Here is an 11,924-nt window from a genome sequence, read left to right as displayed (position 1 = left end):
TCTGATACTTGAACATAACTATTCTAACGTTTATCTAGAAAACTAAACATGTGAAAATGTCCATGATTTATATTTTTGATAAATATCTCTCCTAAGAGAATTGAGAAAACTTATTAGCATGTGACCAAAACAAGAATCGACAAGCAGGCCAATAGTAGAACAGGGAGGTCTGGAAAAGTTCCTTATTACTCACAACTATAGTTCATGATTTAAAAATAAAGTCTTAGACATAGATAAAAAATAGTGTGAAGTCTGTGGAAAAAATAATAGTCTTAGATAAAAGACAAGTCAGGTGGGAGATCAAACCAACAATCTGGAAGAAAAATAAAGTTCAGAGTTTCACTTGTTTGCTATAAATTATAATAAATATTAGATGAATAAATATAAAAATTCTAGAAGAAAACATGTATTTAATTTTGAGATGAGGATAGACTTTCTAAGCATAAATGCAGTGTAGTAAATGCAATGTGATAAGTTAGAAAACTTGTTCAAAAAGCATAAGTAAAATGATGAAAATATTTGAAAAAAGCATTACCATCATAGATTAGTTAAAAATACTTTTAAAAGGGCTATTATAAATCATAGAGGAAATATGACTATTCTACCAACAAAAATTTTCAGCTTCACTAGTCAAAGAAATAGCAATTAAAGCAGTAATGACATGTTTAAAAATATTTATGTACCTAATATCTATATGTTTTATGTACTAAATACATTTAAATATCTAATGTTTGCTATTAGCAAGATAAATACATTGCTTGTGGCAGTATACATAGATAATCCTTTTGAAAGTAATTGTACCTTTGATAGCAAGATACTACAAATGTTTATATATTTTACCTTGATAATTTCCTCTAAAATTGATCCTGAGCTAATACGTAGAGATGGACTGAAAAGTGCATGGGATTATATAAACAGTATAATCATCTTTCAATGGAAATATTTAGATTTATTTGTGTGTATAAACATATACATAATAAAAGCCTCAAAACAGTAATTATTTACAGATGTTACGATTTTAAGTTTTATATTTTTCGAAGTTTACATAATCAGTGTGTACTACTTTTGTAACTGGACAAACAAGTGAACATTATATTTAGTAGTTAAAAATATTCCCTTCCCTTTTCATGCAATCTAAGAGTTGTGACTAACTGATCTGATCCCTTTTGTTCTGGTTTCCCTTTATCTCCTAAGGCATGGCTTACTTTTTCTCATCAAGTCCTGTAGCTCTTAATTGAAGAAAAATAAATGATATCCTTGTAATTATGAATTTTTGCCTTAACTGCTTTATATCATATGATCATCAAGCATTCCCAAGTCACATTTCAGTTTAAATTGCATCTTCAGCTAAACACTTAATTGATCCCAGTGGTATTAGCCATATAAGTACTCAGGTGAGATTATTTTGGCACACATGCAAAGGTAAAATAAGATACTGCTCTTAGAATATTTTTAAAGGTAATTTGCACAAATTCTTTCTCTTGACAGGTAAATCCCAATAATTTCAGTAAAGAAGCTTTCCAAAATTCAGCTTAAATGAAAATCTATTTCTCACTTTCTTCATGGTCTCCATTACAGTTGATATCCACACATTCTGAATACCACATGTGATTTTTAGAAAGTCTTGCTCACAATTGTGACCTTAAAGCTGATCTTTAATAAAGAATATTTTCCTCAATGACAGGTTCTTGGAAATCATGAAGAATAAAGGAGCAATTTAGGTGATTACACTCAGTGTGTGAGATGAGAATGTGGTAAGGCATGTACCAGGCTAAATTTAGCCAGGCTTTGTGGATACTGCTTCAGTTTACAGAAGCTCTCTCAGATTAAGATATGGAGTCCCTAGGTGCTAAATTAGGTATTTATGAGAGTTCTTGAATTTATTTTATAATTTCAAATAGCTTAATGGAACCATACCTTTTCCCATGAGAGGGTTGCTTTTTCCTTTTTTCTGCTTTTGCTTTCAGTTGAAACTCAGTTTTGTTTTGTTTTAATTAATTTACTTAATTGGGGGATAATTACTTTACAATATTGTTATGGTTTTTTGCAAAACTCAGTTTTTTAACACAGATAATCTTGTACCAGTTAGACTCTGTGGCAGTTCTATATAACTTTGACCAAGAAAAAACTGCCCAGGACATCCTCTGAATCTGATAGTTTTCAAAATCTGTGGTCATTGGATGAAATTTGGCACTACTGACTCAGCTGTTCCCCTGTGTCCTACCATATAGATCAAGACAGTTCTTCACTTAAAAGGTTTTAGTTTCTCTGTGGTAGAATCAGCTTACATGTTTTCCATAAGCAAATGTTCAAGAACCTGAACAGATAATTTCTGGATAGGTGAACTCCTTTAATATACATCAAATATTTTAAGATCTGAGTATACATAGCGACTCCATTTTCCTTGGAATGCCTTTGGGATGACTGTATACCTGAATATCTCTAGAATTTGCTTGTTCCTTCAAGAATTCCTTATATTAGGAAATAAATCTATATCAGTCTGGCTTACTTTTGGGGGCATTGTTTACGGCACAACTTCTCAGTCTCAGTTGTATCAGTGAAGACATACATTTTTGTAGCTGGAAGGTACATGAGTCCTCAGAATAACACCAAGAGTTCCGTGAACAATTTGCTTTTTGGTGAATGATTTTGAAATCTTCAATAGATGTTAGTGGATCCTGATTTAGCTTGAGACAGATTTCTTTGTAGCTTGTTGTTCAGTTGCTAAGTCGTGTCCTACTCTTTGCGATCCCATGGACTGAGAATGCCAGGCTTCTCTGTCGTTTACTCTCTCCTGCAGTTTGCTCACACTCATGTCCATTGAGTCGGTGATGCCATCCAACCATCTCATCCTCTGTTGCCCCCTTCTCCTCCTGCCCTCAGTCTTTCCCAGATTTCCTCCTATAGATACCTCCAAATTTTATTTTGATCTTGAATGCTCTAGTCAACTACTTTTGAATATACAAATAGAAAATAGACCTAAAATGTTGCTAATCTATCAACAATATGCAGATGACAAATAAGACAATTTGCAGGTGGAAATGGGATTGATATGATCAGGGACTTAATTTTTAAAAACAAATGAGTTTCAAACTCATTATGCCATTTTCCCCTCATCAAACTCCATTCTTACTTTTCTTCCCATGATGAAGAACAAACCTTACAAATACCAAAAAGTGAAAGAGAAAAAAATATTTGTCGAGTTTGTCTTTGGTTTCATATTTGCTGTTATTGTTGAGACTTGTTTCCAATAGTTGCTTTTTTGAGCTTTTAAAGAAATAATTCATGGAAATGCATCATTTTTTTTCTTGGACCTATCTAAAGTTGTGAGTGTGTGTGTGTGTGTGTGTGTGTGTGTGTGTGTGTGTGTGTGTGTGTGTGAAAAATGTTCCTAGGATCAGCTCTATTTGCATTGGTATTTCCAGTGGAAATGTCAAGTGTGACCTTTTTCTTGTTTGGGTGTCTAATCCTATTTTAAAACCCTGTCACGCCCCTGCTGAGGGTCAGTGCCCTTGTGAATAGAACTTCTGCACCTGCTCCCCCTTTCTTCTCTTCTTCTTCCCCTCTGCGTGGAACCGGAGGATGTGCCGGATGGCAAACAAAACAAAACTATGCTTCAGTGACTGCAGTGGCAGAAAATAACTCCAGACTTGGGAATTTGGTCGAGTAAGTTTTGAAACCATGAGAAAATAAACACAAAAATCAGCAAACCTGAAAAGAAGAAAGAAAAAAAGTGCAGTAGCATTGCATTTCATTGCTACAGACATCAGGGCTAACATGCCCTTGAATGTTTCAATTCATAAGACAGGGGCTCTGATAAAACATCAGCTCTTGCAAAAACAGGATGCTAAAATCAGTGGCACTGACATTTCACTTGTAGGGAAAAAAATTATTAACACGAAAGAACTGAGGGAAATATAACCAAGGAAGCCCCAGCTACCATAGTGATGGGATTTGGTTTGCCTATTTACCAAAGTAGAATTTCAGATAATTATGCTTGGGGATGCCGAATTAAGCACTAAATGAATATAGACAGTTTGAATAGTGTAAGGCTTGTACCTTCAGGCTTATTGTCATTTAAAAATAATGTTCAAAAATCAGCTCTTTTTTCCAGTGCTTGGGTTGAATTATAATTTCCCATCCCAGGAATTACTAGGTGATAAGCAAAGAATTTCTTATTAGATCTTAACCAAAGTTAAATACATAATTTGCCATTATACTGCATTCATTTTAAAGCTAACCAGGAGGGGAAGAAAGTCCCATGGACGGAGGGTCTGGTGGGCTGCAGTCCATGGGGTCGCTAAGAGTTGAACACAACTGAGGGACTTCACTTTCACTTTTCACTTTTCACTTTCATGCATTGGAGAAGGAAATGGCAACCCACTCCAGTGTTCTTGCCTGGAGAATCCCAGGGAAAGGGGAGCCTGGTGGGCTGCTGTCTATGGGGTTGCACAGAGTCAGACACGACTGAAGCGACTTTTCTGCGTATAAGTTAAATAAGCAGGGTGACAATATACAGCCTTGACAGACTCCTTTTCCTATTTGCAACCAGTCTGTTGTACCACGTCCAGTTCTAACTGTTGCTTCCTGACCTGCTTGTAGATAGTTTTTAAAAAAGAATTTTATTCCTTTACTTGTTTTTGGCCATGCTGGGTTTGCGTTGCTGCGTGCAGGCTTTTCTCTAGCTGTGGCGCGGCAAGCGGGGGCTCCTCTCTGGTTTCTGAGCCTGGGGCTTCTCACTGCGATGGCTTCTCTTGTGGAGCACAGGCTCTAGGGCATGTGGGCTTCAGCAGTTGTGCTCGCAGGGTGCAGAGCACAGGCTCAGCAGTGGTGGTGCTCTGGCTCAAATGGTCTGAGGTATGTGGGACCTTCTTGGACTGGGGATCAAACCCATTTCTCCTGAACTGGCAGGCAGATTCTTTACCACTGAGCCACCAGGGTGCGTGCATGCTAAGTCACTTCAGTCATGCTCAGCTCTTTGTGCCTCCATGGACTGTAGCCCACCAGGTTCCTTTGTCCGTGGGATTTTCCAGGCAAGAATGCTGGCGTGGGTTGCCCTGCCCTCCTCCAGGAAATCTTTCCAACCCAGAGATCAAACCCAGGTCTCCGCATTGCAGGCGGATTCTTTACCATCTGAGCTGCTAGGGAAGCCACCAGGGAAAAAGCTCGTCACATACATACAAAACCCCAGATACTTCTCCTGGCTGCTCTGTTTCTCCTACTCATCGAACTTGAAATCTTAAGAATCATTTTTCAATCTGTTCCCTCGTAACCATTTAATTTCCAAATCCTATCAGTACTTCCTTGCCACTGTCTCTCATATCTGTCTTCACTTTCTTCTTCTCACTGTCTTCACCTAATCAAGGCCTTGACACACACCTAGAACATAGAAGCTATCTCCTAACCAGTTTCTCTGCCTTTAATATTCCACCCCACCCTATCTATCCCGTACATTTCATGTAAATGAGTCTTGCCATGTGATAATATCAGCCCCCTGCCCAGACATCTTCCATGGCTTCCCCAAACCTGAAGACAAATATCTATAACCTGGGCTTCCCAGCTTATAGATGTCCTTATGGACAGAGAAGCCTGGTGGGCTACTGTCTCTGGGGTCGCAAAGAGTTGGACATGACTGAACAACTAAGCACAGCACAACACAATGAGCTTTTTCAGATGTGATGTTTAAAATGACTGTAATTCATTTCATTGTCAATATCTCATCAGTGGTTTGGGAAGCAGGATTTTAATTCCAGAGGGAGTCCTGGCTAGAAATGCACATTTGGAAATGATATTAAGTGCTAGTTGAAGTCTTAGAAAAGAGTAAGATTACTCAACAAGGACAAGCTGAGACACCAGGGAAGCCCAAGAATACTGGAGTGGGTAGCCTATTCCTTCTCCAGAAGATCTTCCCAACCCAGGAGTCGAACTGGGGTCTCCTGCATTGCAGGCGGAGTTTTTACCAGCTGAGCTACAAGGGAAGCCCAACAAGGACTAGAGGACTAGATTTGGGAAAGTACTCATTTTCTTTTTTTCTTCGGCCACGCCACACGACTTGTATGATTTTAATTCCCTGACCATGGATTGAACCTTGGGCCCTTGGCAGTGAGAACACGGACTTCTAACCACTGGACTGTCAGAAAATTTCCAGAAAGTACTTATTTTCTGAGATGGGAAAGGAGAAAGTAAGGAAAGAGATTAGACATTTGTAGGACCTAGGTGAGCATTGTTCAATAAAGGGGGGAAAAAAACTGGCAGAAAGGAGGATGGTACAAGTAAAGACCAAGAAAAAAAAGAAAAAAACCCTCAGAGAGGTTTGCAGTGGAGAGAAGGACGCTTGTGAATAGACCATTGCATTTATAAGCTGGAAGACCATAACTGGCTTTTCAAAGTATAGGGTTGCTGCTGCTGCTGCTGCTAAGTTGCTTCAGTCGTGTCCAATTCTGTGCGACCCCATAGATGACAGCCCACCAGGCTCCACCATCCCTGGGATTCTCCAGGCAAGAACACTAGAGTGGGGTGCCATTTCCTTCTCCAATGCATGAAAGTGAAAAGTGAAAGTAAAGTCGCTCAGTTGTGTCCAACTCTTTTCGACCTCATGGACTGCAGCCTACCAGGCTCCTCCGTCTATGGGATTTTCCAGGCAAGAGTACTGGAGTGGGGTGCCATTGCCTTCTCCTAAAGTATAGGGTTAGAAGCCACATTATGAATGGCTTAGGAGAGAAAGTAGAGGCAGCAATTGTGAAAACTTAAGAACCATGGTAGGAAACGGAAGAAGACTGGGGTGGACAGGGCACCCAGCTCCTATGGCAGACACTAGATGGGGCAGGCATGTGGCTGTTTGAAATCAGAGCATCAAAAGCCAGGAGACAGAAAGGACTGAAGATGTCAGAGATAACAGCTTGGGGCTGAGAAAGCACGTGTGAATGAGTATTTCCTGTGTATGAGTAATGGAGTGAATGTGATGTGTAACTGGGTAGATGTGAGGTTTGAGGTAACTACTGAAGTTTGTCCCTGCAGGAGTGTGTTTGTGCACACGTGTGTGCATGCAAGTGTTTAGGGGACAATGATGTAGGTGGGAATGAGTGTCACTGCTGAACAAATCAGAGTGGAATGTACAGAGGTGGGTGGAGTGGGTTGTCTCAGCTTGGAAAGGCAGAAGTGTTCATTTGCGCCCACAGGTGCTGACTCCCTGAGCCTTGACAAATGACAGTGAAAGTGTTGGTTGCTTGGTTGTGTTCGACTCTTTGCCACCCCATGGCTCCTCTGTCCATGGAATTTTCCAGGCAAGAATACTGGAGTGAGTAGATATTTCCTTCTCCAGGGGATCTTCCTGACCCAGGGATCAAACCCAGATCTCCTGCATTGTAGGCAGATTGTTTGCCATCTGAGCCAGCAGGGAAACCCCCTCAACACCCCCCACCCCCCACCCCGCACTGTGACTTAGGATACTGGCAAATCTGCTGTGTTCCTAAACTGCAAACAGAATCCAGGTGAGTTGACCCTAGAAGGCAGAAGTTTCATTTTTAAGTGGTCTTGTCTTTGGTGTGATAAGATGGAAGGACAGAAAATCATACTGCATTGCTGGCTGGTTTTTTGTTTGGTTGATTTTGTTTTGTTGGTCTCTTCAGTTTCCAGTCCTCCTAATGCAGACCTCATTGTGTTTGCTCAACCATCTCCTCCCAACTAACTCCTCAAGGCAAAGCCTAGGTCTTTTAGCTCTGAATCACTAGGACTGTGGATGTTCCTGGCACAAAATAAGAAGCTGATGATGCCCATTAAACACATTAGGGAGAGAATGGAGGGGTTGGCTCTGGATGGGAGAGATGTGTCTTCCTCCAAGGCAGGAGAGAAAGAAGAGAGGAATATAGGAACATAATTTTGAAAGTTTAATCAAAGGAAGACACAACTCATGCAAGATGTTTCTGTTTCCTCAATAAAGTGGTACCCAAGAGGGTTTTTGATGGGAGAGATGGCAGGGCCTGAGGAAAGTCATTGAATGTCTTTAATGTTCTAGGGACTATATAGACACTTCACATACACTTTCATTTAAATTCTACAACAGCACTATAAAGTTATTATTATTCCCATTTTGCTGATAAGGAAATTGAGGCTTAAATGGTAATAAACTCACTTACTAAAATTCAAGTCTCTTGATTGCAAAACCTGTATTTTCTTCCACATACCCATTATTAGAGGAGTTTTAGGAAGTGTGAAAGGATTCACAAGATGAAGCAAAATATTATTGAGCTAGGGTCTGGTGAGGGTGAGTGAACTTGAATTTGCTTATAGTGGAGGTGGAAAAGTTCCAGGACTGAGAAAAACAGAGGACGCAAGAAGCTGTCCTTATACCTAATGTGGTAGAGGAAGTTAAATGAGGAGTATGTGACCAAGGACAGCGCTGAAGGGGCTGTTCAATAATCGGTTCAGGTGATTAAATCTAGTCTCCTAAAGAAGACTGGAAGCCCCTGAAATGTTTTCTCATTGTGCCTTACAGGGTGTTAAGGGCTGACTGAATACTCAGGAGCTGCTTGTGACCTGATCAACATAAAACACTGTGGAAATGGAGATTAAAACAGAGATTGGGCTAAATAAACCAGACATTGTTTTAGAGTTGTGTGCCTTGCCTATTAAGGGACAATGAAGCCAAACAGTGATTTTAATAATCATAATAAACAATAAAGCTCTTCATGAAGGTAAAACCGGCTGAATAGACATGCCCAGATCAGACAGACCGACTGCGAGAAATGAAATAACCAGTCTTTGGGGAAAGAAGACTTTGGCTAATGGGTCCCCTCATGTTGTGTTGCTCTAGGAAAGGAGATAATAATAACCAATATTTTTGAATACCTGTTTGTTCCAGGCAGTGTTCTAAGTACTTCACCTACACTAATTCCTTTAATCCTCATTACTACTCTAGTAGAGTAAACCACTATTCTAGAGGTAAGTGGTGTGATTCTTATTGTACAGATAAGGAAACTGAGGCCACAGAAGTTAAGTACCCAAGAATACACAGCAAATTAGTAGCAAATTTAGAATTTAAACGTGATGGTTGTCTCCCAAGGCCACATTCCTAACCCACTTTGCCGTTCTCCAGATTCTGACGTGTTCTGATTTATGGCACAAGCAGCTTCTTTGTGTTTGATGAGAAACATGAGTAGCCTTGGACAAATGTGAAGTGCGTCCTTCCTTGGCAGTCGGGTAAATTCCATTTTATCCAGCACCTGTTCTGTCAATTGTGTTCAGAAGGAAATCCTCTGTCTTACTCATTTGTGTGACATTTGTATCTCAGTGATTCTTTGGCAAAAACGTCCAAAACCTAGAGAAAACTACTCTGACAAAGGATGCCTTCGTATGTTTCTCCATAAATAGCAGCGTGGTTGAGGGTAGGAGTTGTCAGATGTCTGTCTCCCTTCTCTCATCTTTGACTGGTTCCCACTCATATGGCTTTAGAAATGGTATTTGAGAAATCTTTTAAAAAGGAAGTTTGTCTGATGACCATGATAAAATAATTCTTTAAAAATTAGGTAATTAATAATTTTCCTAGCTTTATTGAGGGACAATTAGCATAACATTGTGTATTTAGGGTGTTCAGTGTGATGATTTGATACATGTATATATTGCAACATGATTCACAATATGTTAACATTTCCATTGTTAACACATCCAGCTTTTCACAGTTTAATTTTGTGTGTGTGTGTGGTGAGAATATTTAAGTTTTACTCTCCTAGATAGTTTCAAAGTATGTCTTACAGTATTGTTAACTATAGACACCATGCTAAGTATCACATACCCAGAACTTACTATCTTATGACTGGACATTTGTACCCTTTGACCAAGAAGTAATTCTTTATAAATGAATTGTGAAATATGTCATGTTTATCTAAAAGAATTTCAGTTGTGGGGGGAATCATACATTTGGGTTATCTTTATTTGTATGTCCAGGGGATAGATGACATGCTGGGTGGTTCTAAAGGAGAGCTTTTATCGCTTATGTTTATTTTCTTAGAGGAATAAGTAGAAATCAAGGACCAACTCTTGGCTTCTTCCATTCCTACATGTATTACCCAAAGATGATTCAGAGAAATTTAGATTCAGTTTTGTTCAGAGAAATTTAGATTCAGTTTTGAACACTAATGTGAAGTGTGTATTTTGTCACTGTGTCTGTCAAAGTTTGCCTTTATAGACTGGACAGTAGGAGGCATAATATTAATAAAAATTTATATTACAGAAGAGTTCTCTCAAGTGATTTAAAGTTATTAAGTTCTTATCAAATACTCTTAAATATCCCACACAGTGTTCGAAATTCAATTTCAAATTAAAGGAAACTTATTTGAGTTGCTCACACTACCTTCTAGAATGATTAATACATATATGTAACAAACTTATTTCCAGTCATAATTTGCTTGTTGAATTTCCAAAGCAGAGCATTATGTCTGACATAAGTAAGGATTTGGTCACAACTGTTATCTACTGAAGAGTTTGTAGAACAAATTACATTCTGTTGGCCAGATTGTTGCCAATGGAAAGTGTCTTTTCATCTTGAAGACCTTTTAAAATTTGTTTGATTTGCATTGCTAAATTTATACCCTTTAGGAACAATTTTATAAGACGGATCCTCTTAACAGTACCAACATACCCACAGCCAGTGTGCCCACATGTGCAAATGTGTTTGTGTTTCTAATAGACCCACGAGCACATGCACAAGTCTCTCATTCTGTATCATTAACACACAAATTTATTGTTTCTATTTGCCTATGTACTTAAACCTTTAAGTATGATTCATAAATAAAAATTACATGCTCAGATTTTTGTCATAAACACTTTTTTTTTTTGTCCCAGTGGCATGTGGGATCTTAGTTCCCTGCCCAGGGACTGAACCCATGGCCCCTGCATCAGATGCACAGAATCTTAACCACTGGATAGCCAGGGAAGTCCCTGGAATAAGCACTGAAGTTTAACACATATTTAAGTCTTTTTCCCTAAAACTTCTAAAGACACAAAACATTCGACAAATAGTGCTAAGTAATCGATAAGGTAAACACTGAATCACCTGACAAATAGGATCCCCCCACCCCAAGTTTCTTAATTTTATACTGGAATGATTTTAAACATATGTGGTTATAAGCTTATCAGATTTCCAAAATTGAACCTTCTCTAAAAATCACACTGGGCCCCTCAGCTGTGTTTTCTTTCATTATTTATAGACAAATCGAAAACAAATGTTCTTTAAGAAAAAGTACAATGAACTGAAACCATCTGTCAGGATGCACTTTTTCTCTCAAATTCATCTGTAATTCAGACGTGTAAGTGAACCAGAGCCTAAGTCTCATGAAATCATGCCATATTTAATGGTAGTTTTAGTGTCATTTCAGAGACAAAAGTGTTAATGTCTGTTGTAACAAGACCTAAATGGCTCATTTAATTCATGAAGGTTATGATTAAATAAGCTAGAGACATGGGGCAAATGCAAATATTTTCATTTCGAAGGTCTTAATTTCAAATATATTTTGAAAATAAGATACTTTTGGAAACCTCACTTGAAAAATTTAATGAATATTATAAAAATGGTTCTGGATGTTTCCCTCCCACAGATATTGTAGGCTAGTGAATAGACCCTAGCTACTGAATGCTTGATCACAAAACAAAATCACAGAAAGTGCAGTCAACAGAAAACCTCAGAAAATAAATCCATAGCATGTTGGTTTGCTTGCTTGTTCTAAACATAAAAAATTAAGTAAAGAAAACATTTCACTTCATTTAGAAAAAACATATAAATTAGCAGGATATTATTTTTAAATGGAATATTTAGTCTTTTAGGGCACTGTGATTTTTTTTTTTTTAACTTAAAAAGTATCATCCTTTCTGGATGTGATACCTTGAGAAGAACATAACATCAGTTTCTAAAATTCCTGCCAGAAATGCAT

At 38.4% G+C, this 11,924-nt stretch overlaps 1 long non-coding RNA gene across 1 annotated transcript in view; it reads right to left on the bottom strand.

Moving 5' to 3' along the window:
* Positions 1-926: 926 nt before the first annotated feature.
* LOC132658038 (uncharacterized) overlaps positions 927-11,924 on the bottom strand; it is a 39,548-nt gene continuing 28,550 nt past the window's right edge. Inside the window, exon 2 of the long non-coding RNA XR_009597003.1 lies at positions 927-3,711. This is a non-coding gene — a long non-coding RNA (uncharacterized LOC132658038). The remainder of the gene's footprint in view (positions 3,712-11,924) is intronic.

The sequence above is a fragment of the Ovis aries genome, chromosome 17, assembly GCF_016772045.2.
Source record: "Ovis aries strain OAR_USU_Benz2616 breed Rambouillet chromosome 17, ARS-UI_Ramb_v3.0, whole genome shotgun sequence".
NCBI classification, from domain to species: Eukaryota; Metazoa; Chordata; class Mammalia; order Artiodactyla; family Bovidae; genus Ovis; species Ovis aries.
Note: the sequence above shows the minus strand (reverse complement) of the source record. Positions and strands in the feature narration are given on the sequence as shown.